Source organism: Falco peregrinus, chromosome 1, assembly GCF_023634155.1.
Source record: "Falco peregrinus isolate bFalPer1 chromosome 1, bFalPer1.pri, whole genome shotgun sequence".
Taxonomy (NCBI): domain Eukaryota; kingdom Metazoa; phylum Chordata; class Aves; order Falconiformes; family Falconidae; genus Falco; species Falco peregrinus.
The window spans coordinates 119,463,174-119,488,307 of record NC_073721.1 but is presented as its reverse complement, the minus strand read 5'-3'; the positions used below and the strand labels follow the sequence as shown (position 1 = coordinate 119,488,307).

The window sequence follows — 25,134 nt, the reverse complement described above, 5'->3', positions numbered from 1 at the left end:
TAAGAAATAAAATCCTGCTTAGGCACAGAAGAAAGTGATGGACTTTTGATTTTTGTCTGGGAATATGATAACGTGATTGAAAAAATCTGAACTTCCATGGCCTAATGATTTCTTCCCCTTAGTCAGCTGCTTGGCTACTACTTAACATCTGTGATAACCTATCTTGGGGTATGCAATCCCACTTTTTGTACTGATCAATGTTTTGGCCACGTCTAACTACACACTAGCTGGCCAAATAGCTACATAATCCTCCCATTGGTACTCTCATCTCTCAAAACCTAACTTCTATACCACTATTTTGCAATGTTCATCTCTTTTCAACTTGAAGAGACACTGTGGCTAGTCTATACTCATGGATGGTACACTCATGGGAGTATGTTTCTATAAAATTTGATGTTACAGGATTTATGTCTTTCCATTGCGATTTACCTCATCTTCTAAGATGCTTTATTATAAACAGTCGTAATTATGAGTAATACTAAAGCAGCAAATGAATCCCAAAAAAGTCTGGAAATTAAACTGTCAGCCACCAGTTTGTTCAAACATTACCCAAACCACGCTTGCCGTAAGATGTCCAATAGCAGTTCTGCACAGAAGGGACATTGCCTTAATTCACTGACATTTAGGTTATTCTTGAGACCATTTTTTTCTCTCCTTGTGACTAGAGTTAATATTCAGCTGAAATGTTCTGTTGCTTAGGAACCATCTCGTAATGTTGAATTCATTAATGCTTTTTCCAGTTTGCTCCCAGGAACCTTGTTAGATAGCGTTTCCCACTTTCATCCTAATTAACAGGTACCTAGCAAAAAAAAATGAAAATAAAACGTACTTCAGTAGAGAGCATTTCTGCTTATCCTTTGCCAGTCTTTTTCCTTCAGCCTGTAAAGGAACTGTAGTATTTGTGACATCAAGCTTCTAATTCTTTCTCATTAAATTGCAACATGTTTTGAGCAAAGCAAATATAATTCTCCAACCGCTCCTGACTTTGCTGACTGCCAAGATGATTGGGTGGGCTCTTCCCCCAGGCACTGGTAAGTTCACCAGCTGATTTCAACCCAGGTTGGTGTTTCGCCCAGGTTTTTTGTCAGTGCTGCACAAAGTGAATGGGATGGCAGGCTGGGGCTTGTGCCACTGAGTGTGGCACAGAGATGCGCCAGTAAGGCTGAGCGGTGGCAGGCACAGAGCTCGCAGGCTGTAGAAACCCAGCACTTCCCCACGGTTCATACCCACGGGAGAAGAGACATGTCTGAAAGTTGGCCAAATGGTCCCATCTTTTCCTCTGCCTAGCAGAACTCCTCCTGAACACCTCTGAAGTTATCCCTAAGGGACTCATCTCCTGCCACATAGACATCTTTTAGCTGGTTCACACTGCAGTGTGCTTGCCACGCGGTTCCAGTTTTCCTCTGCTTACGGGTGCCAGAAAGCCAAAGGGGAGCACGGTCAGGTGCTTGTGTTAAGAAAATGGGTATTCCTGATCTGAGCAGCAATCTCATTTGCACCAGTAGGTAAAGCAGGACAAACCTGATACCATTAAACTTGTCTGCATATTGTAAGCAAAGAATGAGAGCTCTGAAGTCTGTGATGATGTGGAGGCTCTGCTTTCAATAGGCTTATTTAAGTATTGCTCATCAAGATTTTTTTTTTTCCTGTGTTGACACTGCAGCAGTATTTGCCCCAGTGGTATACCGAAATTCAATGGCTGGGAAAGGACAAACTATGAATCTCCTTTATTTTTTTCCCCCAATCCTTTTACTTAACTTCTAAAGCAAGGCTCTTTTCTGATTCAAAAAGGGGGGGGCGGAGGGGAGTGTGGTTAACTTAAAATATACATGTTGATTGCTGCTGCTCCTCCCACTCCCATTCGGCATGCAGAGTGCAGAAATGCCAAGGCAAAGGTGTCTCCATGGTGTTTACCACTCAGACCTCTACAGTCAATATCCTGCCCCGGTAATAGCAAAGGGCATGTTAGCATGTGATTTTCAGCCAAGATCTGCAGACTAAGAAGTGCTGAGAATATTAGCCAAGGATCTGAATAAAGAACTGAATTCCTGGATGATTGTGCAAGCCTCCCATGTTCCCAAGATACCAGTGTCTCCACTGCTGATAAAGAGCCTTGCTTTTTCCATGTTGAGTGTTCAGGCAGAACTGCTGATGTCACAAACATTTTATTTATTGCCAGCTCTGATTAGGTTTACCAATACTTAGCAGCCAGACAGGGAATTAAGTGGTCAGATCCTATTAAAAATTTGTCTTTGATGTTGCCCTATTAATTGCTTTATTCTGCTCTAAGAAGCTGATTCAAATTCTTCTAAAATTCTGTTAAATAAGGAAGATGGTATGCTGCCTGGTTTGTGAAAGCTGACAGCAATGTTCAGGCAACATAAAAAATTCAAAGAAGTTATTTATGTCCCAAACCAAACTAGAGCAAATTTTGGCAAATCATTCACCTTAGTTATTTTAATGACAATCTGAATAAAGCAGTAAGACTGTGATGGCGTCAGAAAGTTTTTTTCTGATAGGGTTGGATCTCTGTATGAAAGGTGTTTTGGGGGGGGGGGGGGGGGGGGGTGTTGGTTTGTTTGTTTGTTTCTTAAACAGTAAATACAGCTTGGTCAATTTAGTCCAGACATTTCATTAATGTTGGTCAATTCAGTCAGTCATTTTAACTCAAGAAAGTGAAGGTTTTGGAAAAGAAAAAAAAAGGCATGAGTATTTTGGGATATATTTCCAAAAAAATATCAAAAGCTAAAAGAAACTTTTAGTTCACCACAAATCTTTCAACTGAACCACTCCAATTTACAAGTTTACCTTTTGTTTGTTGAGAATATTTTTTAAAATGTGTATTTGGAAAATCAATGTCCTTTCTGATCATCCAGCACTGGAAAAAAAGAATCCCTTACACACGCACCTCTGCTAGTGAGGCAGTCTGTCTCTGACAGCACGCTTTCACAGATGCTAGAACTTCAGATGGCTCGATAAGATTCAGAGAGATGTCCAGGCAGATGAATCTTCACCGATACTTTTTGAGGTTCACTATCAGTAACATTTATCACTAGATATTATTTTCACTGTGTTAGCATGCTCAAAGCTATGATTAGTAAGATCACACACACACACACACACAAAAAAAAAAAAACTGACAGGTGACATATATGTCTAATATTTTGCTTCATGCCTCTTTCCATGTCCCCCAAACATGGTTTGCAAATGAGAGAGAGAGGAAAGACTGGAGGAAGTGGCAGGTGTATGAATTTGTATCTGCTCAAAAGACCACTTATATCCCCAGTTTCAAAAAATGGCCAGCTGGTAAGATGATGGGTGACCGTGTTCTAATTTTGCTTGGATAGCAAGAGACAGCTCAGATCCATCAGGCACCAGGCTTTAAAGACAATCTCCATCTCATTGCAACCAGAACATAAAACATGCTCTGTCCTTATGCTGCTTTTCTCGTCTAAAGGAAATGAGAAGATGGAAAAAGTGTGATGGTAAAGATGGACAGAAAGAATGAGAGCAAATCCACTCCTTGGCATGGAGGGAGGGGATATGAGCACGTCTGACAAAGCCGTCTCTAGTGGATGGAGGTTAGAAAACACTGGCACGGAGCTACTTCCATGTGTGACTTGTATTAAAAGTCATCATTAAATGAAGTGTGGCTGACTTGTGTGGTTCGTGTGGACAGTCACTATTTAGGTGAAGTGGAAGATGGAACCTGAGGGATTAATTGCCAGTTTTTCCAAGGGCCTTCTCTGATCCTCCAGCTTGCTGAAGGTATTTCCGAGTGAGCAGCACTGGGAGACTCACGAGAAAGGCTGGTCCTCTGAGTTGGCCAGCCCTGTTTTGCAGAACAGCTGAACACCGGTTGAGCATTTGTACAGGGAAGGAAGATAGTCTACAGGGAAAGAAACTGATTTTGTGGCTTAAGTGTTGCAATAGGCCCCGGGAGATGCAGATTTAAGACCAATTTCTGTTGCAGGCTCACTAAAGAGGTGTGATTTAGTTGCTTGCCTCAGCTGCCTATCTGTTACACTGGAAGAATAATACTTCCTATTACTCCTTTCCTGTCTTATTCAGATCATATTCCCTCCTGGGGAGGAAATATATCTCAGTTGGTAGTGACAGAATGCCGAAACCAAGGAGCCCCAGCCACAAGTGATGCCTCTACATGTTCATATTATTGCATTCCTCTATGTCAACCTCTACTTCATTCACATTACCCTTGCCAGTATGAGGGGCTCACAGTGCCTGGGGCAGAGCTAGCGAAGTCAGGACATGGCCCATTTTGCATCCCATCTCTCCTTCGTTTTTTCAGGATTGCCACCTGATTTACCTCTGGATCCTGGTGGGAACCTGTCTGGAAATAAGTCCCTAGGACACTCTGCTGGTCTAATGAAAGGTACATAAAAGCCACTTATTGCCAGGTTGCTACCTTTGAGGTTCTGCTGCTTTTCCTGAGATTGTAATAAACAAGTCTGAATTATTTGTCATACAACATCGGGCTTCTTTTTTAACAGAATACATCAGAAAAAAGAAAACAACACTTTTCTTCACTGTGGCAAGATCAGTGTTCCATTGCTCAGATGATTACCTATGATCATTCATACTTACTCTTGGTACACAACTTCATGCAGCCTCAGTGGCACCCCAAGATAATGGGCATCAATGCTGAAGGGTTCTGAGGTCCTGTGGAAAAGTTGGAGATGATCTCTCCTGATGAGGGGATGCTCACCATGCTCCCCAGGTGACTGAACTCCTCCACACCCACCCCAAAGAGAGAATTATGCTCTCCCCTGCACAGATAACTAATATGTTCTTCCTGACTTTTATTTCATAAATAAAAACAAAAGCTCATATAAAGTCTCCTTGAAAAAGTGAGCGGTGCTTCATTTGACATCGCTGGCAGGTATTTGGATTGCTGCAGCAGCACAGCTCCAGCCAAGAGACTATGGATTGATTCATGCCTGTCCCCCTACCTATGGCATTGGGGATCTGCTGACCCAGCTAATGTATGAGCTGCAGAGCTCAGGAAACAGCCTTACACCTTCTAAGCACAAGCTGTTGTTGGCAAGAGCAAAAAGGCAGTGGCAGAAGATCCGAGGAACCCCAGAGGTGCCGTGTTCGGATGGGCCCCTTTTCCCCTTATACAACCAATCTTCAGGTTCTTGCTTTGATTGATATCTGCACTAAGGAGGAACACACAGCTGGAAGAGAGACTACAGAGCCAGACCTGGGTCTGGGACAGAAGAAAGCCGCCTCCCTGCAATGCAAATGCTTGGTTTCTGGCAACATTGCACAGGGCACAGAGCTCATGGCCTCACTAATCCATAGCAAGCAAATCCTTCAGCGAATTCCCATCTTGGGCTCCTTCTCAATCCTGCTGCTCACTCACCTTCTCCCCCTCCAGCCCAGGTAGGTTTCTCCAGAGGTAGACATATGGCCAGGCAGATCCATAATTGATCAGAGACAGAAAGAAGGTGACTGACAACCTACCCTGAAAAACTAATTAGAGAAGCACAATCAACAAGTGTTTGCTGGAGCTGCTACGTAATGAGGGGACGGAATGCATGCATGCATGCAGCACACGCAATAACTGTCTGTGAGCTGCTACACAGACCTGTCCAGCCATCTGCAGATGTGGCACTCACCAGATCAAAACGAAAGTGGTTTGCAGTGTTTTCACAACCCAGTGACGAGCCCTGTGCTAAACCTGCAGCTTGTTGCATTTCATATATTTTGAAGCCTAGAGCCGATTTGACCAGAAAACTGATTTTCTTGTTTAAATCAGACATGCAGTTCATTGCTGTTACAGAAGAGTCATATTTTCATGTCCTGACAGAGCCCTTTACTTTGCCGTTGACTCTCTCTGCTAACAGTGACATTCAGGGAAGGGCTGTGGCTGTACTGGTGAGGGCTGGGGACCCAGGCAGAACAGGGTTAGGGAAATTGCTTTGGTTTTCCTAAGCCCTGCTCATTGCTGAGTCAGGCAGTGTGAATTGTCCCATGCCAGGCTCCAAGCTCCACCTCGGGATACCCCCACTCTGGCCATTCTCTAGTGAGGATGCCTGGTTTATGTCTGGTGTTTGTGGCCCTGTGGTGACAGGTGAAACAAGAGGAAGATGTAGTATGCACACTGTGCTTTGTACACACAAGTGACTAATTTGGCCACCCACAACTCAGAACAATAACCCTGTCCCAAACACAGCAAACAAAAAACGGGCTATCAAAAAAACAGGCAACCGGAATTGCACTGTGGGAGCAAATACTTCAATAAAGGGAGCATTTGGATTCAGAGCTTCTGTTCCATAATACAAATACTTATGGAAAGATTTACTTTTTTTTTTCATAAATAGGCTGAGGATTTTTTTAATTACTGGTTGATTCATTTTTGTTCTTCTATTAGAGAAAAGGTAAAGGCACACTCACACACAGACCCACACACTGGGTCTGTCACGCATGCTTCCTTGCATGTCTATTAGCAGCTCCTAGCCAGTTCTCTTTGTGCCACTTGCACAGCACATTGCCTCACCCAGACCCATATGGTAAGTCCCCGTGATTAAATATTCCCCAGGCTTTCCATTTATACCTTGTGCTGTAGATCTGCTGGACATTAGTGTGTGTATACAGACATATATATTCGATTTATGGAAACTATAATGACCTTCAACGAGATAATCTCACCTGTCTCCAGAGTGTTAATCTTCATTTCCCACAGCCACTTTCTCTTAAATCTGCCTGAAGGCTATTGGGTCTGGCAGGAGAACAACAGTAGCCTTCTCCTGCTCTGAGATAAAAAGAGTGGAGCCCAGAAAGCGAGAACGATGCTGACAAGTTAAAGAACCCTGTATAAATTACACCGCCGTTGTCCAGGTTTCATGGAAGCTAATCCTATTTGTGTTTTGCTCTGTGTTTCTCACTAGCCAGGTTCCTGCTGTAATTACACCTGGACCCTTTTCTTTCTTCAGCTGCTTTTTTAGCATTCAGGTCCAAGGTCATGCTGCAGAGCTCCAGGTTAACCAAGCAGTGACTTGAGATTTTAAGTGCAACAGGTCTCATGTTTTTCTGTACGTGAGTGCACTGCAACTATTATTTGAACGGATTTGCAAGCAATTCAATGTCATGGCTGAGGGTTCTGATAAGACTGAAAGGAAACATTTTCAGAAGATTTTGGTTCATGAAAATAAAAATGCAATGTTTTAACTTGTTGTCCTGGTTCGTGATTAAAACAACCAGAGAAATCTTGTCCTTCCCCACAAGATGGAAATTCCATTTTCTGATGAGCCACGGGAATAATTCCCCATTCCCAGAATGCTGGTGGACAACAGCAGTATTCCTGGCACACTGCAGCCCTGTATCTCTCTGAGATGAACACACGCTCATTAAAGCACAGATGAGGGCACCCGTAGTCTGTTCCCAGATGCACTTCTGGCTTATTAAATCCCTTCTGCACCTTAGTGACACCAGATGGACAGTGTCTTGGCGAAAGCTTGTCTTAGGCTAATAACAGCCTTGACATATTAATGGAATAATGTGTGTAGCATGTTTTTAATTCCTGGCTGGAAAGGTGCTATTTAAGCACATTAATGTGTGCATATTTTTATATATGTTAAGTAGGGGGCCAGTAAAAGGGAATCCCATTGATCCCAGAAATAATTTATCATCATGAATAAGAGAACCCGAGAGGTTCTCGTGTTAGAACTGTTGATTATAAAATAAACAGCACTTTTTATTGAGTAGCCTTGCCTATTCCCCAGTGTCTGAAGACACATTGCTTACACCGCTCCAAGCTCACCATGAAGCCAGTCAGTCAGCAGTGTAAATCTTTCTTCTCCTCAGGTCATCACAGAACACTTCAGCTGCATTTTTTTTCCTTCTGTTTCCTTTGCATTGTTTATAAACCTGCCAACATCTGAAGAAGGTACTTATGTTTGTCCCAGAGGTCACGTATTATACAACTCATTTGCTGGTTCAGTTACAGACACCATAAGCTGTCTTGCCTTCAGTTTGCAGGCTGGAATCACTTTCCTTTCGTAATTGAACCCGGCTGGTTCCCACATGTGCGGTGAGACTTGTTAGGCACTGTATCTTTGTCTGATCATGCTCAAGTGTTACAGAAACAAATTGAGATATCTGGAAAAGAAGTTTGGGTCGTAAGGAACTGGATAGATCCCAGGATGCCGTTTTGTTCTGGGATTTCCACACCCAGCAAGTGTTCCAGGGGTGATGTTCAGTAGAAAAAAGGGAGCTTGGGAACACCTTTGTCTTTCACAAAAATTGTTGTGGGCAAGATGAGATAATGGACCATACCGAGTTTCCTAAAGAGGAAAGAGCTGATTAAAAAAAAAAAAAAAAAAAAAAAAAGAAATATCAAAAAAAGAAAGAAAGAAAATCCCCCATGGAGCTTCTGAATCAGAGCAAGGCGCACAGCCATTGAAGCATTTAGTTGTGGTTAGTCTCTTCAGCCTGGTGCACAGCAATGCACATGGGGACGACTGTCATGAAACACCAGAATGAGTTGCTGATGGATACAGGATGAAAACCCCGGAGTGGATAAGGAGCTTAACACAAACGTGGGAAGGGTTTCTGGCCTTTATGCTACCTCAGGGACAAGTGTTAAACCTAAGGAGGACTGAGAAAAGAAAAGAGAAAAGAGGGAAGGTGGTGTACAACAGCTTCAAAGTGCAAGAAAAGATGAGACTGGCCCTTTCTCAAGAGCTTAGAAGCAAAATTGGCATCCTGGAGAGAGAACATAAGAAATCTGGCAACCTAAATATATTTAAAGGGCTTACAGCTCCCCAGGGAAAATTTTGAGGCTATTGAAGTGGAAAAAACCCATTTGCTAAGATTAAACAGGCTTTTTTCCCCAGAAAAAAAAACAAAACAAAACACCAACAAAAAACAAAACGGGAAAAAAACCTGACAAAGCAGACAAATGTTTGGCAGGAGACCCAGAAAAGAAAAAAAAGAAAAAAAAAATAACAAACCACAACCTGGCAATAACAACAACATGATGTGGGAAATCTGGGCAGGGGAGAGGTCCAGCCCACTTCTCCTTTGTCTTCCACAAAGGCTGTAATGGGAAAGTGAGATATTAGTCCATGTAGAATTTCCTAAAGAGCCAAATTTGCAAAAAAGAAAAAAAAAATCTTGAAAAGCCAGAAGAGAGCCTTTCCAAGCAGAAATTTAAAAATTTAAGGTCAATGAGAACCCTTGCAGTGTTAATGTTGAACAGGCCTTAATACCTGGTGCGTGATAAGGAATGACGATTGCTGCTTGACCTTGGGCTTGAGCCTAATGTCAAGAACAGGCATGGTCACAGTAAGCGGCTCATGTGATGAAATGTCAGGTGCTGAATGATTTTGGCTAATTTGATTGCTCATTTTGAAGAAATTAGATGTGACAATATTAGTGTGATCAGTGCCTGTTCAGGGCCTCTATCCCTCTGTCCTTGAAGCAAGGGACATGCCGTTGAGATGTATCTATTCTTCTTGGTTTCTCATGATCTCCAACCTTGCAGCCCATGGAAAGCTGGACAGCACATGTGTGGCACCTCAGCTCTTACCGTGGCAGCAAGTTGTTGACCTGGGATTGAAGCTTTGCCCCAGGGAGAAGCAGAATCAGGGAGGGAGTAAAGTCCCTATTGAAACTGTCCATAAACCTTGGCAATATTTGTGAAGTGGATGGCAGGTCATGCAGAACACGCATACACTTAAAGTGGGTAAAGGTGAAAACCCTCCAATCATGTCAGTACAATTATACTCCAGAATCCAAAGGAATAATCAGGCTTATGGGAGAAATACCTTTCCATTTCCACGGCCAGCTAGGTGTGAAGGACCCTAGAAGAAGGGCGGCATTAACCTGCCTTGTTAATACTGTGAGCTGAGATGTCAAGCTTATCAGCCCTTCCCTCCCACAAGTATGCAAGATGGATGTAGGTTCTCAGCGAGTATATTCCCCTAAGATCAATGACCTGGTTAAGGCTAATTATCACACACTCTCACTCTAAATTAAAAAGGACCTTAGTAACTGAAAGCCCTTGTATGATTAAGTGGCTCCAAAGATTAACTGTGATAAGAGTGGTATGGTGCTTCCAGGTTTCCTCAGTGCTACATATTTGTCACTCTCTGGACCCACCACACGGACCTTGGAGCTCTGTTTCAAAAGGTCTGCAAAGTGAATTAGTGGTCATTTATCAGTTGGGAGTGGACAAACCAAAGAATGCTTTTGAGCACCAGCTTTGTCTATGCAACAGAAGTTTGATGCCTGGAGTGTTAGCTGAGCTAGTCAGCCTGGCGCACTTCCATCAGCACCCACCTTGTGCCTATTGCCCGGGCTGTCACCCATGAGCTGATCCCCGGGCAGCCTTTAGGAGATTTCCGCCCAGACCCTGACTTTGCGTGAATGCTGAAGGCACAAACGGCTCCAGGTTTATACAGTGGGCAGGTGCAGAATGCAGCACCAGCGAGACACCCCACTGCCTACCTTTGGTCCTGGCTTACACAGGAGGTTCCCTGTAGAGGCAGCAGCTTTGCACCCCTACAGCTGCTCCTACGCAACGGGTGAAAGGAAGTGGCCTTGGAGAAACAAGGCTGGCAGCTATTGGAAATTATTTCTGCACAGTCCTACAACAGGGAAGATAATAGCCTAAGAACAACCCTCTAGTCTCAGAGCGAACGTCCAGCTGGAGCAGAATAGTCTTTCTGTCCATGGCTAGTAGTGGGTGCTTAGAAATTAATATAAGAAAGAGAAAAAGCAAAGAAAGCAAATTCCCTGCCAATGCCCCTCCTCATTTTTCAGTAATCTGCAGTTTAAAGAGTCCCAGATTGGAGCTTGGATCCACTTCACTGTGCTTAATAAGCCCTTGATGTACTTTTCTTCCATGAATTTGTCTAATTGCTTTTTGAACCCATTTATACTTTGGGCAATGAGCTCTACGGTTTGATTATGCTTTGTGTGTAGAAAAGGACTTCCTTTTGTTTGTTTAAGTCTATGGCCTGATCGGTTTATTTCGTGCCACTTATTTCTGCCTTACAAGAAACAGTGAATAATTGTTTGCAGTCGCTTCCTCCACGCTATTTATGATTTTATATAACCATACATACACCCCTCGCTCATTTTTTTTCCATTTCGATGAACCCTAGCCTTTTGATTTCTGTGCGCAGGACCTGCTCCATACCCATCCAGTTGTACTTGCCAGCCATCTCTGGGCTCCTTCTATTTCTACAGCAATGTTGTCTGAGATGGCACACCCAGAACAACCGGGATGTAAGCCATTTGAAGCATAATGACTTTTTTTCTTTTGCAGTCTAGATCTTTCCTAATTACTACTAACATACTCTGTGTGCCTCTTTGACCTCTGCTGAACATTGAACTGAAAATTTATGATTCCAAGGTAACTCCAGAGAGACACTAGCTAATTTGGAACCCGTTTCTATGTATTTACAATTGAAATTGATTTTCCTCATGTGCATCACTTTACATTTATCAGCACAGAATATCTTCTGGTCTGGAAGGGCTGTTACCATTTACTTTGTAAAAAACTGTTCTGGAAGTTTTTCTACTAGCATTTCAAATAAAGAATGCTTCAGATTCATTTCTCTTAAAGTACTGACCTCCTCCCTGGTGAACTCCGATAAAAGAATTTATTAGGCTTTTCCACTGTAGCCTTTTCTTTCTTGAGCACCCATTACACCCTAATCATGAACTGCCAGTGTAAAATATCTGACAAGTTTCTTATTTCTGATGCGCTTGAGTTGTTACTTCAATTGCCTCTTAAGAGTTGTTTCTGAAAATCTTTTTTGCCCTGCCATATGACAAATTTTATATTGAACTTGGCCAAGTTTTCTCTTTTTTGTTTTCCTCTTTTTGGTCCATCCACTGCTCTTCAGTGGATGTCTTCTACTTGAAGTATCTTTTTTTAAATCTGCAGCTGAAGCAAACAGCCCTTTTCCTTGTACTCGTTCCTTCTGCAATTTTTGATGCTATAAATTTTAGTGAGCATCTAATGTGAACTTTTAAATAATTTTCATGCCACAGAAAAAGTTTTTACCCTCTTAGCTGTTGATATTCTGCCTCATTTTTTATGAAGTTGGCTTTCCTCAAGATAAATGCTAATGCCACTGAAGTGAAGGTTTAGTTTGTTTCTCAGTCCTACAAAGACTGTTGAATTGAATTAGATTGTGCTTATTATTACAGACTGTTTCTTGAATAGCTGTCTCTCAAATCCAGAACTGAATGAGGAGTTGTTTCTCCTCCTGCAGGATCTCAGAACTCTGTATCCAGACTTTCCACGTTCATTGGGTTCCTGCATTAACAGGACTGCAGAGCTATGCCTAGCTGGGACATGGTTTCTTTTCAGGATAAAACAGCTCAAATGCTGAATAACTGCGTTAGCATATAGGCAGTCTGAGATCTTCCTTGGGGTGTTTTGGGTTGATTTTTTTGTTCCGCAATTTTGTTTTTTTCTTTATTAGTAATTCACAGGACTAGGTTTCCAGAAGAAGATGCATATATTGCATATCTCCATGCTGTGTTCTTGCCACAGCTTACATAGAAGAAATGGATTCTCAGTGTACTGATGCCCATTTTTTTTCTAAAATTAGATGTAGCAGCATTTCTTAAGACACTCAGAAAATCACCGACCACTTCTGAGTGTCTGTAGTTACATTGTCCATGTCTTTTCTTTCTGATTTCCTTAAGAACTTCCCACAATTCTGCCACTCTATAGATGGTATTTTTTAAATCCCCAAATGTACGAGGCTTGTGTCGTCTATACCAGTGTTCCCTTAAAGTTGGCTCTACTATCTGATGCAACAAATATTGCTCAGAACTACCAAGACTATAAATCACTAGGAGAATGGCCTGAACCCAGTAGCAAATTATCACAGGCAAACTTATAAATCTGTAAAGACTTACATGTTGTACTTGAGCTCAAATTCAAACCTTTAATATGTGGGCCCCTGTACATGGCATCAGCTGGAAAGCAGAACCTTTCTCTGTAACCCTTTAATAAATCAATTCCTTTATTTTTAGTAGCAGCTTTAACTGCCAACAGTTATCTGTCATGCATGGCCTGTCTGGTCTTCTTCGCTGTCATACCAGAGCACTCATATTAAATAATATACTGGCATCATGTTTTTGTAAGAGGATTTTGATAAGAAATAAGGGGAGAGTGATAGCACTGCCATGAAACTCCTTTAAGAAGAGCTGCATTTACCCATTATGTACCAGAATTAGCTTTGCCAGCGTGTTTCCAAGAACAGCTGCTATTTGTGGCTATGGCAGCCCTACATCCCTGGAGCATTCAGCAACTGCCCCTTCTCTCTGCACTGTAGCACTATCTGCTATTCAGGTGGTGAGTCCTCACACAGGCATCCAGCAGCACTGTCTGCTGTTGTATTCCTGCTATCTCCTTCTTTGCGCAGTGCTGGGCAAGAAAAATGGTGGGATATTTCATGCCATTGACAAATGGTGCCAGGATTCAGCTGGCTGAGCTCATTTCCACTCTAGCCTTGAGCTGGTTTGAACCTCCGTCTCCGGTACGGAGAGTTTTAGCATATCTGCTGCCCTTTGCTACCTGCTCCAAGGTCAGACCTACTAAAGAAAGGATCTGCATTAATTGTCATGGGAAAAAAGGGGATTTCAAAGTAACTGTCAAGAAATGAAAAGGCTGGAAACACAAAGCAAATAAATTAGACTACTTTCAACTACCCACTTAATGTTTCTATACTGCCCGTGTGCCGGGGAAGGGCTCCTGGGCTGTGCCTTGCCAGTCCCCGGACTCTGAAAGGCCAGAGGGAGTGGCACACAGAAGCACATAAAAAACATAATTGTTTTCAATTTTCTCTTTTCAAGTGGAATTTTATGATCAGGGTGCAGGGTGATCTGCAAGGCAAGTTGGCAGTGGTTCTGGGCCAAACATAATTTGGGATGGCTGCCCCAGAAATACTGGAAGCAGACGGAGACATAAAAACACTCTGCATGCAGGTCGAAAACTAAGCACAACGTTTGTTATTCTGTCTGTCGTAGTCTGGCGAGATGCTGGGATAATAAGAGGTGGGAAAGCATTGTTTCTGCTATTGATACAGCATGATTACTTTTTCTTAGAATGTTTCTCTTTAGAAAAGATGTATAAAATTGACAAAGGCAATCTATGCATTCTCAGCTAAGGTCTGCAAAATTACGGGCTGCGACCTAAAAGGTGGCGTAGCAGAAATGCAGTGGGATTGGCTCTAGCAGTGACATATGATATCCCACCAGCAGAATTCTGATGGTAGCGAGTGAGAAGGACAGGAGGAGGGATGCACTGCCTAGGATGAGAGAGCTGCTATTTATGCACAAAATACATTAATAATCAACAATGATGAGAAATGAAACAGAAAACTCACATGGCAGTTTAATAGGATTTTGGTAACATCTGATGTACTTATGAAGTTTTGCACGAATCCGACAAGGACTCCAACAAATTCCTTTTCTTGTTTTAATGGAGGTTAAACAGATTTAAGCAAATCTTAGGGCAGATTTATTAAATATTATGTAGATTTTTACAAACCCACTGGAGATTCAATAACAGTTATTTTTGAGTTAGCAAATCTTTCCTTGTGCTTGTTAGAGATCTTGGTAGATTAAACAAGGAGCCAGGTCTAGCAAATGTTGAAATTTAATATTTAGAGTCAGACTGAATAAACCATGGGTGGATTTTGCAATGACGTGTTCAAGATTTAACAAATATTGTCTCATCTCAAGAAAATAAATGTTAAATAAGGATGAAGCTAATAAGGTTCAGCAAGACAAGAGCTCCATTTACAAATCTTTTATGTATTTAATAAATACATTTATTAAATGAAGTGCAGTGCTCATTGGAGATTGTATCGATGTAAGAAATTCATCCCCAGTACAACTTAGTCAGACTAATTCCCTATTTATTAAATGTTCTTGAGATTTAGAGAGTCCACATCAAGCTTAATGTGCATCTGGGAGGCTTGGTAAAGCATTTGTAAGAAATGGCAGACAGTGGCAGCCTTCAGGTTAGGAAGCATCTTTATCTTTTTTACTTACGCAGCATCCCAGGAAAGGGACATCTGAAGGAAGGAAGGAAGAGTCATTTTGAAATGAAAGGGGTTCTAATATTAATTTTGTGTGGAAGAGAAGCTTCTGAAGAAGCTTCATGGGAGAAAGGGAAGCTCATATCCAAAAGCAGGAGCACAATGAAGTAACTGGAGGTGTGGTAGCTGTGAGATTATATGAACTTGGCACACTGGGACAGACACCAGCAAGTATCTGGGACACTGAATATTCAGCATTTTTACCATCAGGGAAAAGATATATCCTGTAGATTGCAGTGGACTGACCCCTTAGCCGTAGTGCAGGTGGAACAGCAGGGCAAACATCTGTTAGTCATTTGTCTTCCTCTTGCTTTAACTGCGATTTCTGTTCCTGGCCCACTCAGCTCTTGGCCGCCTTGCTGAGGCCAACAGAGAGGTGGTGAACTCTTCTGGCCATTTTACTTGTGGACATCTATCCCCTGGGAGCTGGAGTGAAGCTCTCAGGTCATGTTTGGGGTCCCTGGAGAGCCGATAGATGGTGCCAGGGCTCAGCTGCTGCCGCTCTGCTGTGTACTGCTCCTTGAAGGACATGCATAAATTAGAGCTACATTCCCACTGATGACCCCAGGCATGGTTTGGTGTCTCAAAATTCACACTGCCCGATGTCACCATGCTCTTCTCTATGGCATTGCAGCAGCACACGCACTGTTCCCAGAGCACTAATACTTCCATGGTGCTTTCAAAGCTTGTCTACATGAACACATATATTTGTGGTGTGATTTGATAGGCCTGGGACAAATGTATTTGACCTATTTTCACATCTAGCAAATGTCCTTTGGAATAAAAATTTTAGCGGTGATGTTTGTGAAGTGGAAATCTTGAATTCTGCTTGGCATAGGTAGTTCAAAAGATAGTGTAAATTAACGGAACAGAACAAAACCACATCATTTGCAGTCAGCAACCTGCACTGGGACATTCCAGGTTTCTTGGAGACTAGAGGGCATCACTTCATGGCTTGACAGCGGCATCATCCTTTTTACAAATGACCTAAATGGAGCAGCAATGCATAGTCCATTTTGCCTGGGTTCCCCTTGCCTGTGCCGGTACCAGGTCTCAGCACACACACAACTGGTCCCACCACTTCCCAGCCTTGCAGTGCCCATCTCACAGAGGAGGTGCTGTTCCTGACTGTTTCACAAGACAGTGTTTTTGGCAGAGCGTGTGGAGTGTGGAATCCTTGCTGCCTGCAGCCCATCTTGAGAGAGTCTCCACCATCTCTCATAGAGGGGGGCAAAGCCAGGAGACCTCAGTAAAACAGGGGGAGTCCAGCAGGAATGCACACTTAATACAAACAGGACTTCTGTTTCAGAGCAGATCAGCGAAAGAGATTTCCCAACAGCAGAAAATATATCTCTCAGAGGAGATAATCATTATAATTGAAATCAGAAAACCCTCAAGTATCTTTGTGCATACAGTAATAACACAACATTTAGAATCACAGTGGGATTAATAATGGGGGAGCACCGTTCCGCCACTTGTGGTCTGTTTTGTTCGGGGGGGACCGGGGGGGGCGAGTTGCACTGCCATTGCAGCAGTCTCCAGGGATGGCTCCTGCCAGGCTTCACTCCCAGACCCTTTGCTGGGGGTGAAGGTGGGGTGGCAACTGGTTTCCCATTCAGTGGAAGAATGACTAGAGAACATGCTGCAACTCCTGGCATGATGGAAACAAAGCTATTTAGCATTCTGTCACTCCACATGGGAAGAAAAGAAAAAGCACAAGAAATCTGGGCTGGGATTCAGCTCACACTAACCTTTGCAGGGACAATTATAAAATGCAAATACTATGGACACTTTCTTAACTCAGCAAATCTATGTATTACCTGCCTCTTGTTCTTTTATCAAGCATCTATTTAAAGAGAAAATTCATCTCCATTTCTTTTTTCTTTCGCCTCCCACACTCCATGATGTTAATACAAGTTGTCCATCAGGTTCCTCATCAGGTTCCACCATGGCAAAGCAATATGACTCCTAAACGCTTACTGTGTCACGTCTGATAACTACAATGACACTGCTGGGCAAATCCTTGTTTTGAGCAGCTTTTTACAACATGAGGGTTTGTGGCAGGTGAGGACTCCTCATTTTACAGCAGGAACAGAGAGAAACCCACACATTTTGCCAGAGCAACTCCCACGTGTTGGCAGGGAGCCACCAACTAGATTATCCCATACCCATTCAACAAGCAAGCAAGATGTCCTAAAGAAGCAAATGTCTCTTGAGACGGTCACTTTTATTTCTAAACCAACCTTGCCCTGGGTTTACATCAGCTCTGACTACAGCATCACCTGCTGCTGATCCCTTCGTTCTTGGCCAGAGTCTGAGGGAAGCTCAGTCCTGTCCAGTTCAGAGCCTGCAATAGTGAAAAAAAGCTCAGGTTACCAAGATGCTAAACAAATATTAAAAACCAGGCAAAAAGCCCTGAATACCAGGGGAAAAAAGGTATACAGCTGGAAAAAGCCTCTCCTCCCAAACCCAGACAAGATGGGGTCTTTGCTTGCTGTTAAACCTGTTTCATTCGTCACAGTGCGGACAAACTTGACATGACGACCCTCCTGCTAGAAAAGCTGGGACTCCCTTTACCAAGCCGGAGGAGCCAGTTCTTCCAGGTTTTTCAGGAAGATGGCTATGCCAGGCAGTTACGCAGCAGGTGTCAGCAGTGACGCATAAAAGCAGACAAGCGTGTCTCAGTATTCCCTGCCTGCCTGCCCCTCTTCCTCTGCCATTTACATCATGTGTGAATTAGCAGAGTATTTTGCTGCCTTCAACAGCATTTTGAAAATAGATCACCCAAAATTAAGGTCACTTTTCTCCCTTTCTGATTAGCCTTGGGCTGCTACCATATCTCAGGGGTGGAAATAAAATTTAAATGAGGTTCAACAATTAATAGGAAATTTTCTTTAAGATGCTGTTACGTTCTTGCTTCTAAGATCTATTTCCTTGCAGCAATCACCTTTAAGAGTCTCTATTTAATTCAGGTGACAGGTCCAGTGGAGTGAGACATGGGTAAATCTGAAGCTTAAAGTTAGAATAAAACAGAAATCGAATGAAATTGGGTTTTACACTCCGCCTTTCACACTGGGCGCATTGTTATTCACATTTATCACCGTCTATAAAAGATGCAAGAAGAAGAGTAAAAAAGCAGGAAATGAAATGCCAAAAAAATAACTGTCTTTAAATGATGAGCAGCTGAAGAAAACCAGAGAATTCAGACTAAAAAGGACACCCTGAGATAAGGCCCTGAATGCTGGATTTGTTAAAGGGAGAGAGGAGCTGGAAGACATAGTGGGATGTAGGAATTTACAAAATTATACACAGTGAGAATTCAGCTAATTCCTAACTCACTTAATCTGCAGACCCAATTATCTTCGCCCCATCAAAAAGCCCTCCACAACAAGCAAAATAAACCCAGAAAACAACCCACCGTAACATTTCCTTCCCATTTTTTTGCCAGTGTTTAATAGCAGAGTGCTCTGCTGAGATTTCCCAGCACTAAGAATCTATTACTTTTAACCCAATATGCCACAGTACTTTTATGAGTATGCTAACTAGCACTGTAAATAATTGAAAATAAGTGATACTTGTTAAAATAAATGAACAAAGTGTATTATGTAATGCAGTATCTTTGATTTTTTTATTGTGTTTGATTGCTAATTTGCAAAATTCTGCACTTCCAAATACATCTCTTAGTCATTAGTGGAACTTGTTCTGACCTGCTTCATGAATAGAAATGACTGTACGGTTTCAATATCAATAAAATAGGGGATTGCATGGCTATGGAATATGTCAGTTAAAGAAGAGGAAAGGACAGGAGTTGCTGTTGTTATGTAGTTTAGAAATATATCACTTTTTCCTCATCCTCCTGAAACAGGAATGCTTTGCAAGTGAGGGTAATGGGAGAAAGAGGGGTTTGCAAAATTCTAGTCAGAGATATTTCTTCTGCATGGGGCACAAATTTGGTTTAAACTCTAACCTCTCTGCTTTTATTTTTGTTGGTGGGGATGGAATGGAAGAACAATGTCATGAGTTATTTTTTTCTGAAGAAAGGAGATTTTTGAAAGAAGTAGCAGGCTGAGCTGTTCCTTCCCTGTGTCAGCAAACACCATCACTGTAACAGAGACACCAGGGCGAATGCCTTCAGCCTGGTCTTGTGATCCATGCTGGCCAAGAGATAATATATAATATCAAGTCAAGTGTACCAGAAACCAGTTTATGGCTGCGCCAGCAGCCACCCCTCAGCCTGAGGAACCGCTGGGACCCTGCCCCAGCAGTGCGCTGCACAAGCAGGCACCACGCTGCAAGCAGCAGCTCCTGCCTGGGGTAAAGGATCTGTATGTACTGACTCAGTTCCTTAACCAGGGTCCTTTTTTGTGTGCCTGCATTTACATCCAATGTCCATCGCTACTCACGTTGCATATGCTCATGTCTTCCGTTTCAAAACCTGCTCGTTATTTTAGAGCCTTACTGCTGATATCAAACAGGAAGGTTTTGTCTCCTGTGCAATTACGGACATCACATTTGGAACAGACTTCAGCAGAGCAGCAGAACCATCCCATTGCCCCAGAGCAAGATGAACTCTCCTTATGTCATCCCTGACAGATGTCTGTCCCATTTAAAGACTACCAGGGACAGGAACTCTACTGTATTCCTGGTGCTCTGCTCTCTTCATCACTTGAAAGCTTTTCCTGATATCTGTTCTGAGTCTTTCCTGTTGCAATTGATTCCTATTTCTACTTACCCTACTAACTCTGAAAGCGGAGAACAGATTATAGCCTTCCTAAGTGCCTTTTTAATGTTATTCAAAACTTAAGTTCCCCACTGAATTTTCTCTTCTTTCCACTGAAACATCCCAGGCTGTTCAGTCTTTGCTTGCAGGTCATGTTCCGGAGACTTTTGATCTTCCTGCTTTCCTTTGGTCTCTCCCCAGTCACTCTGCCTGTCCCTCGAAGTGTGCATTAAAACCTTACGCCAATTGCCTAGGAAAGCCTCCGATACACCAGGTTTTTTTGCTGCTTAAAAGAGAGCAAAGTCATATCTCGTAGGCTAAGATTTCTATTCCAGGCTTCCACATTTTGAGCAAGCAGGTACAATGAAACCATCTCTACAGCATCCAGCCTGGCCACCTTCAGTTGCTCACTTTAGTCAGAATAAAAGTTGGCTACACTCAGTCAAGCCCAACCAGTTTGAGCAGACCATGTTATTAAGGACTCCAAGATTTGACCCTGTGTCCTAGATCATGTGAGCGACCTCAAGATGTACCAGAAAACAGCCTATTAGCTAAACTGCCTCATCTGCATTTTTTAATAAAGGAGCGTTTCACAGTGAAAGAACTCCAGCAGTGTGTCAAATATTTTTTCCCTATATATGAATTTCTATGAGCCGTATGGAGAGGAAGAGGGGGAGTGCACCAAATCTCCATATAAAGCCTCTTTGCTGTGATAACAAGGATTCAAAATTCCCTTTGCAGACAGAATCTAAAAGGTTAAATGTGCCAGTGGAGCTGCCGCTGTCACCCCCCCCAGTTTCCCCCCAAAACAGCTCATTTTTTCGACAAAGCCAATTATCTGAAAATGACAGGAAATGATTAGTCATGTTAATTAAAAATAATTTTCTTTCCCACTCCTAAAAAGGTCAGATCGTCAGCTGTATGGAAAATTGAGCCTTCATGCAGTTTCATTTGATTTCCCATTCAAAGTCTAATTAGTTACAATTTGTTGTTAAAAGAGATTTTTATTTTTTTTTTTATAAAGACCACAATTTTTGTCCTCTCCCTAGTCATTATGAGGCTGATATTATTGTACTGGATGTCTATATGATTTCATTGTGGCTAGCCCAGAAAATAATGAACAAAAGCTCACCCAGAGAGGTGTATTTGAGACCGTTTCTGTGCCTCTGTGATGTCCTCCAGCCTGAGAGGGTTCTCCAGCTGGATCTGTGACCGGGAGAAACCAGGCAGGCCCCCTGGGACACTCGGCAGCTTGTCCCTGTTTTGAACTTCTGGAGAAGTTAAAAGATAAAGATGATACTACAAAACAGAGGCCATCCTGCAGGAAACCGAATGGGGAGAGCAACATCTGGGTGGGGGAAATATGGTTCTTGTCCTAGTCCTGACTTGGTTTTCCATGTGTCACCGTTGGTGAAGAATAAGCAGTATTGGGTAGAGTTCAGCCAGTTTTTGAGGTTATTGCCTGGCAGCTGCCTGCTGCCTTGAGTCGATGCTTCCAGCCCCTCCTGTTATTTTTCAGTGTCTTGTCTGGGTGACAAGAGCCACGTGGCTCCGACAGGCTTTTGCTAGCACATTTGCTCAGTCAGGAGGAGTCAAAGTGCATCATCCACAGGCAGTTTCCTCATCATTAGATTTTCTTATTCCTCCAGCACTAACGATCTCACTGGCAAACACCAGTGCTGGTTATTTTAACTAAGTGATGCAGAGGAGGCAGCCCTCAGGCGAGGCAAATTGGCAGTCCCATCCCCATCCCAATCATTACTGGCCACTGTTGCTGTGCCTGAGGACACTAGACCAGGAGCCCCATGCCTCATCATGCTATCGCTGTACAGGCTTATAAAAACAGCTTTTTATTATGGGAACAGAGGGAAAAGACAGGGTGGAACTGGTGAATGAGTAGGGGAGGAGAGAAAGTGCAAAGGCTTGTGGTCATCTCCAACCAACAAGAACTGGAACACGAGGCACTTGCACCAAAAGCCTCACAGTCAGAGGGTTTCCTGACTGTGCTTACTTCCAAAAAAAAAGGTTTGGAAATACCATTAGGGCTACACCTCCTGCTGTTCTTTAAGACCGCTGAATACAGAGCTGAGGCAAGAGACCAACTGGATAAAGCAGCAGCAGAGAATGGTGGAGAAAGTTCATTTTAATTTCTCTGGTAGAGGGGACAGGGAAATTGCTGGGCTGACTGACTGGCTCTGCCCTTTGCTCATTCAGCCTGTAACTGCACTCCCCCCACAGCGGGTGAGCTAACTGGTGCCTCTGGCTCCTGTGTGCCAGGCACACCGCTGGCTGCTCCCAACCTTTCTGGGATAGAGATGCATCCAGTGAAAAATGCATGTTCTTCTGTCTTCCATGGACAGTTTTCTTCAGATCATTCTTGCTTTTTTTCCCCCTCCCCATTCCTTTCAAGAAAATAAATCACATGACTGGTGACATATATGGAAAATAACACTGAAAAATAAGCACTCAAGTGTTTGGTTTTGTACAAACTCTACACAGACAACGCTGATAGGAGTGAACATTTACAACACTCAGCTGTAAAACACTGAGGCACTCTCTAGTCTCATAGGGACTACCCGACAGGCTGTGAGTGATAAATACCATTTTGGGAAACTCCTCAACAGGAGAATTGATTTATTTAAAGATTTCCAGTCTCAGCTTGTCTTATACTGGAACCAGTGCTCTGTCCCTTTCCAGTCGCCTTGAAGTAGCTTACTTCCAAAGAAAATTGCTTTTCCTTTTAATGAGAATTTGTGCCTCTACATCTCCTCCCCCCTCCTGTGGGTGCGGCGAACATGGGGAACAAATAGGAGTGTTATTACTGAAAATAACAGCTTAGAAGAGTTTCAGACTAACTCCCAGTGTCTTAATAGAGCCCGTCAACATGGAAAGACCATTGAGTAGCACAAGTCAAATGCGAAACCACTTAGCAGCGCAGCAGTGTGGGAGATTAAAATGCCTCTTTGCAGAATATAAAGGTCAGTGAGGCAGTAAACTCCTTAAAGGGGAAGACAATACATTTCATGCATGAAGGACCAAGCCTGGAAAGATATGTGTCAGCCACGTGTGTCAATAATCCATTCTAAAGGAAAATATATTTATAGATACTATTTAGGGACTTAATGGCATGCAAAGGCAACGGCAGTCCTATGGCCAGCCACGGGCTCCCCAGCTGGGAAGAAAATGCTCAGAGGCAGAGAGCTATACCTGTTTTTCTGTGCCCTGCTATAAACCTACTGCTGACACCTGAGAGAGCAGCTCCTGCCGTGAGACACCAACCCATCCTGCCCCACTCCCATCTCCACTGCCCTCAGTCATCCAGGCTTAGCCACCTAATGGGATTGCTCATCGAACGGGCACATAAGCGTGCGTGTATGTGCTAACATCCATCCTAAAGACTTTTAAATTGCACTTGTCCACCAGATATTTGAATAAATCTGTGCAGCCAGCAAGTGGCGATGGCCTCGTCACACTGTGTGAGTCCACCTTGCTTAGCTAATTGGAGCGCTGTTGAGCTCGCCTCAGTCCAGACACCTCCCTCTCCCGCACATTGGTGCTACCTTTATATCCTATCCAACTGGGAAAAAGCAAAACAGGAGCATTAAGGAGTTAGTTTTGATGTCACACCAAGCAGTGGTAGCATGTGAGCAAGTTCACCAAGGAGCTGAGGAATGCGCTGAGCACACCTAGTGTACTCACAAACAGAAACACGGAGGCAAAGAAAGGTGGAGAGTAGTTTGTAGAGGTGAATTCTCCTCTCGTTTGTGACCCTGTGAATCCAAAATGACATTACTAGTAAACATAGAAAGTTGTAGCAGAATTTATCCTTCTGCCTCTGTTTTCCAGCTCCATTTCCTCTGCATATTATTGATGATAATAATAACAATAATAATACCCAGCTCTTAAAGCTTTTCCAGAAAAAGCTGATGCCTCTAAGCCTGCTGCCAGCAGGGGATATGGAACAGCTTACTATGAGAAAATGCTGATTCTGAAAATCTGAATGTTTCAAGGGACAGTATCAATTTCATCTGACTTTTATTTAACATTCTGCTTGGGTAAGGTTGAAGTAGTTTGTTTCAGCCTCATCATGTTGGCTCTCATATGAATTATATTATACACCAACAAACGTTGCAATGAGGCAATTTTCAAAAGCAGTTTGGGGAAGGGAAACTTCATTTCATGAGAAATTTAAAAATGCCAGGGTCCTTTTTCAGAATTTGCTCAGTCTTTTCTGAAATTTCTCTGGGATGGAAAGAACAGAAACTGCAATATTTGGGGAGCACTAGGTGGAAGCCAGCAGCTTGATAAAGACAGTGATTTTGAGAGTGAACTAGCCTATTCTAAAAGCCACAAGGGGAAAAAAAAAAAAAAAAAGGCGGCTGAGGCTCCTGTGAAATACAGGTATCAGCTTTCCTGAGGACAGCTATGTCTATGACTGTGTTTTTCACCGTCTTTTTCAAGAACAAAACAGCCTTTTAGAAGTGGCTCGACATCTCTCAGCAGATTGGGCAGGACTGAGCACTGCCATCCCATGGACAGAGCACTGGACTAGCAGAAGGATCACAGAGGAGGCAGCGTGCTTGGAAAGGATGCCCAGAGCAGGGCTCAGGATCTCTCCCAGCATGGGAGGCACAGTCATCCAAGCTTCCTGGACCTGTGCAGCTGGGAAAGGCACTTTGCTGCCTGAAAAACGCTATGTCAACACCTAGCATCACCCCTGAAGGTACTGCCATCAGGACACTATTACCAGCTCAATGCATGCAGGCTGACATCTATACCACTGGCCTGCTCTGCATCCCTTAACAAATCGTTTCATCTCTGCCTTCTAACCACCTTCCTCTGGTTTTGTCCAATTTAGTTCTCCCTGAGGGCAAGAACTCCAGGTGGCTTTTTAGTGTCTAACACAACCTTGGTTAGCACTTCTAGGCAGGAATGCGTTACAGATAATAAACTTTAGCGCTTGGATGATGAAAATAGCCTGGAGTCTTCATTCAACATTGCACTCAACATGAGCGTATACGAGATCAGATCTTGCATTAGCTTGATCTTTGAAGTGGGTTTTGTGGCACTAAGAACTCAATGAAAACCATAAAACTAAGACATGAAATGTGCTGCCTGCCTCCATCCAGTCTTTGATTTGGATGTGAAACCACATGGAGACTGCACACTCGTCGTAAATACATTAGAGAGGCAAAGCAGAAAACATCTCGAGGAAATGGTAAATGGGAAAAGGCTTCTGAATTTTTTTAATAACGCATGCTCTGTTTGAAGGATTTGCTGAGGATCTTGTTTATAACCCTGCTGCAAATAAAGTAC

General features: G+C 43.0%; 1 long non-coding RNA gene across 2 annotated transcripts in view; it reads right to left on the bottom strand.

Moving 5' to 3' along the window:
* Positions 1 to 573: 573 nt before the first annotated feature.
* Positions 574 to 25,134, bottom strand: part of LOC129783672 (uncharacterized) — an 85,162-nt gene continuing 60,601 nt past the window's right edge. The window contains exons 3-4 of one of the 2 annotated variants that reach the window (XR_008745451.1): positions 17,342 to 17,445; positions 574 to 799 (exon numbers count right to left, since the gene is read on the bottom strand). This is a non-coding gene — a long non-coding RNA (uncharacterized LOC129783672). Of the gene's footprint in view, positions 800 to 14,535; positions 17,446 to 25,134 lie in introns of those variants that run through there. The other variant, XR_008745450.1, reaches the window with a different exon arrangement.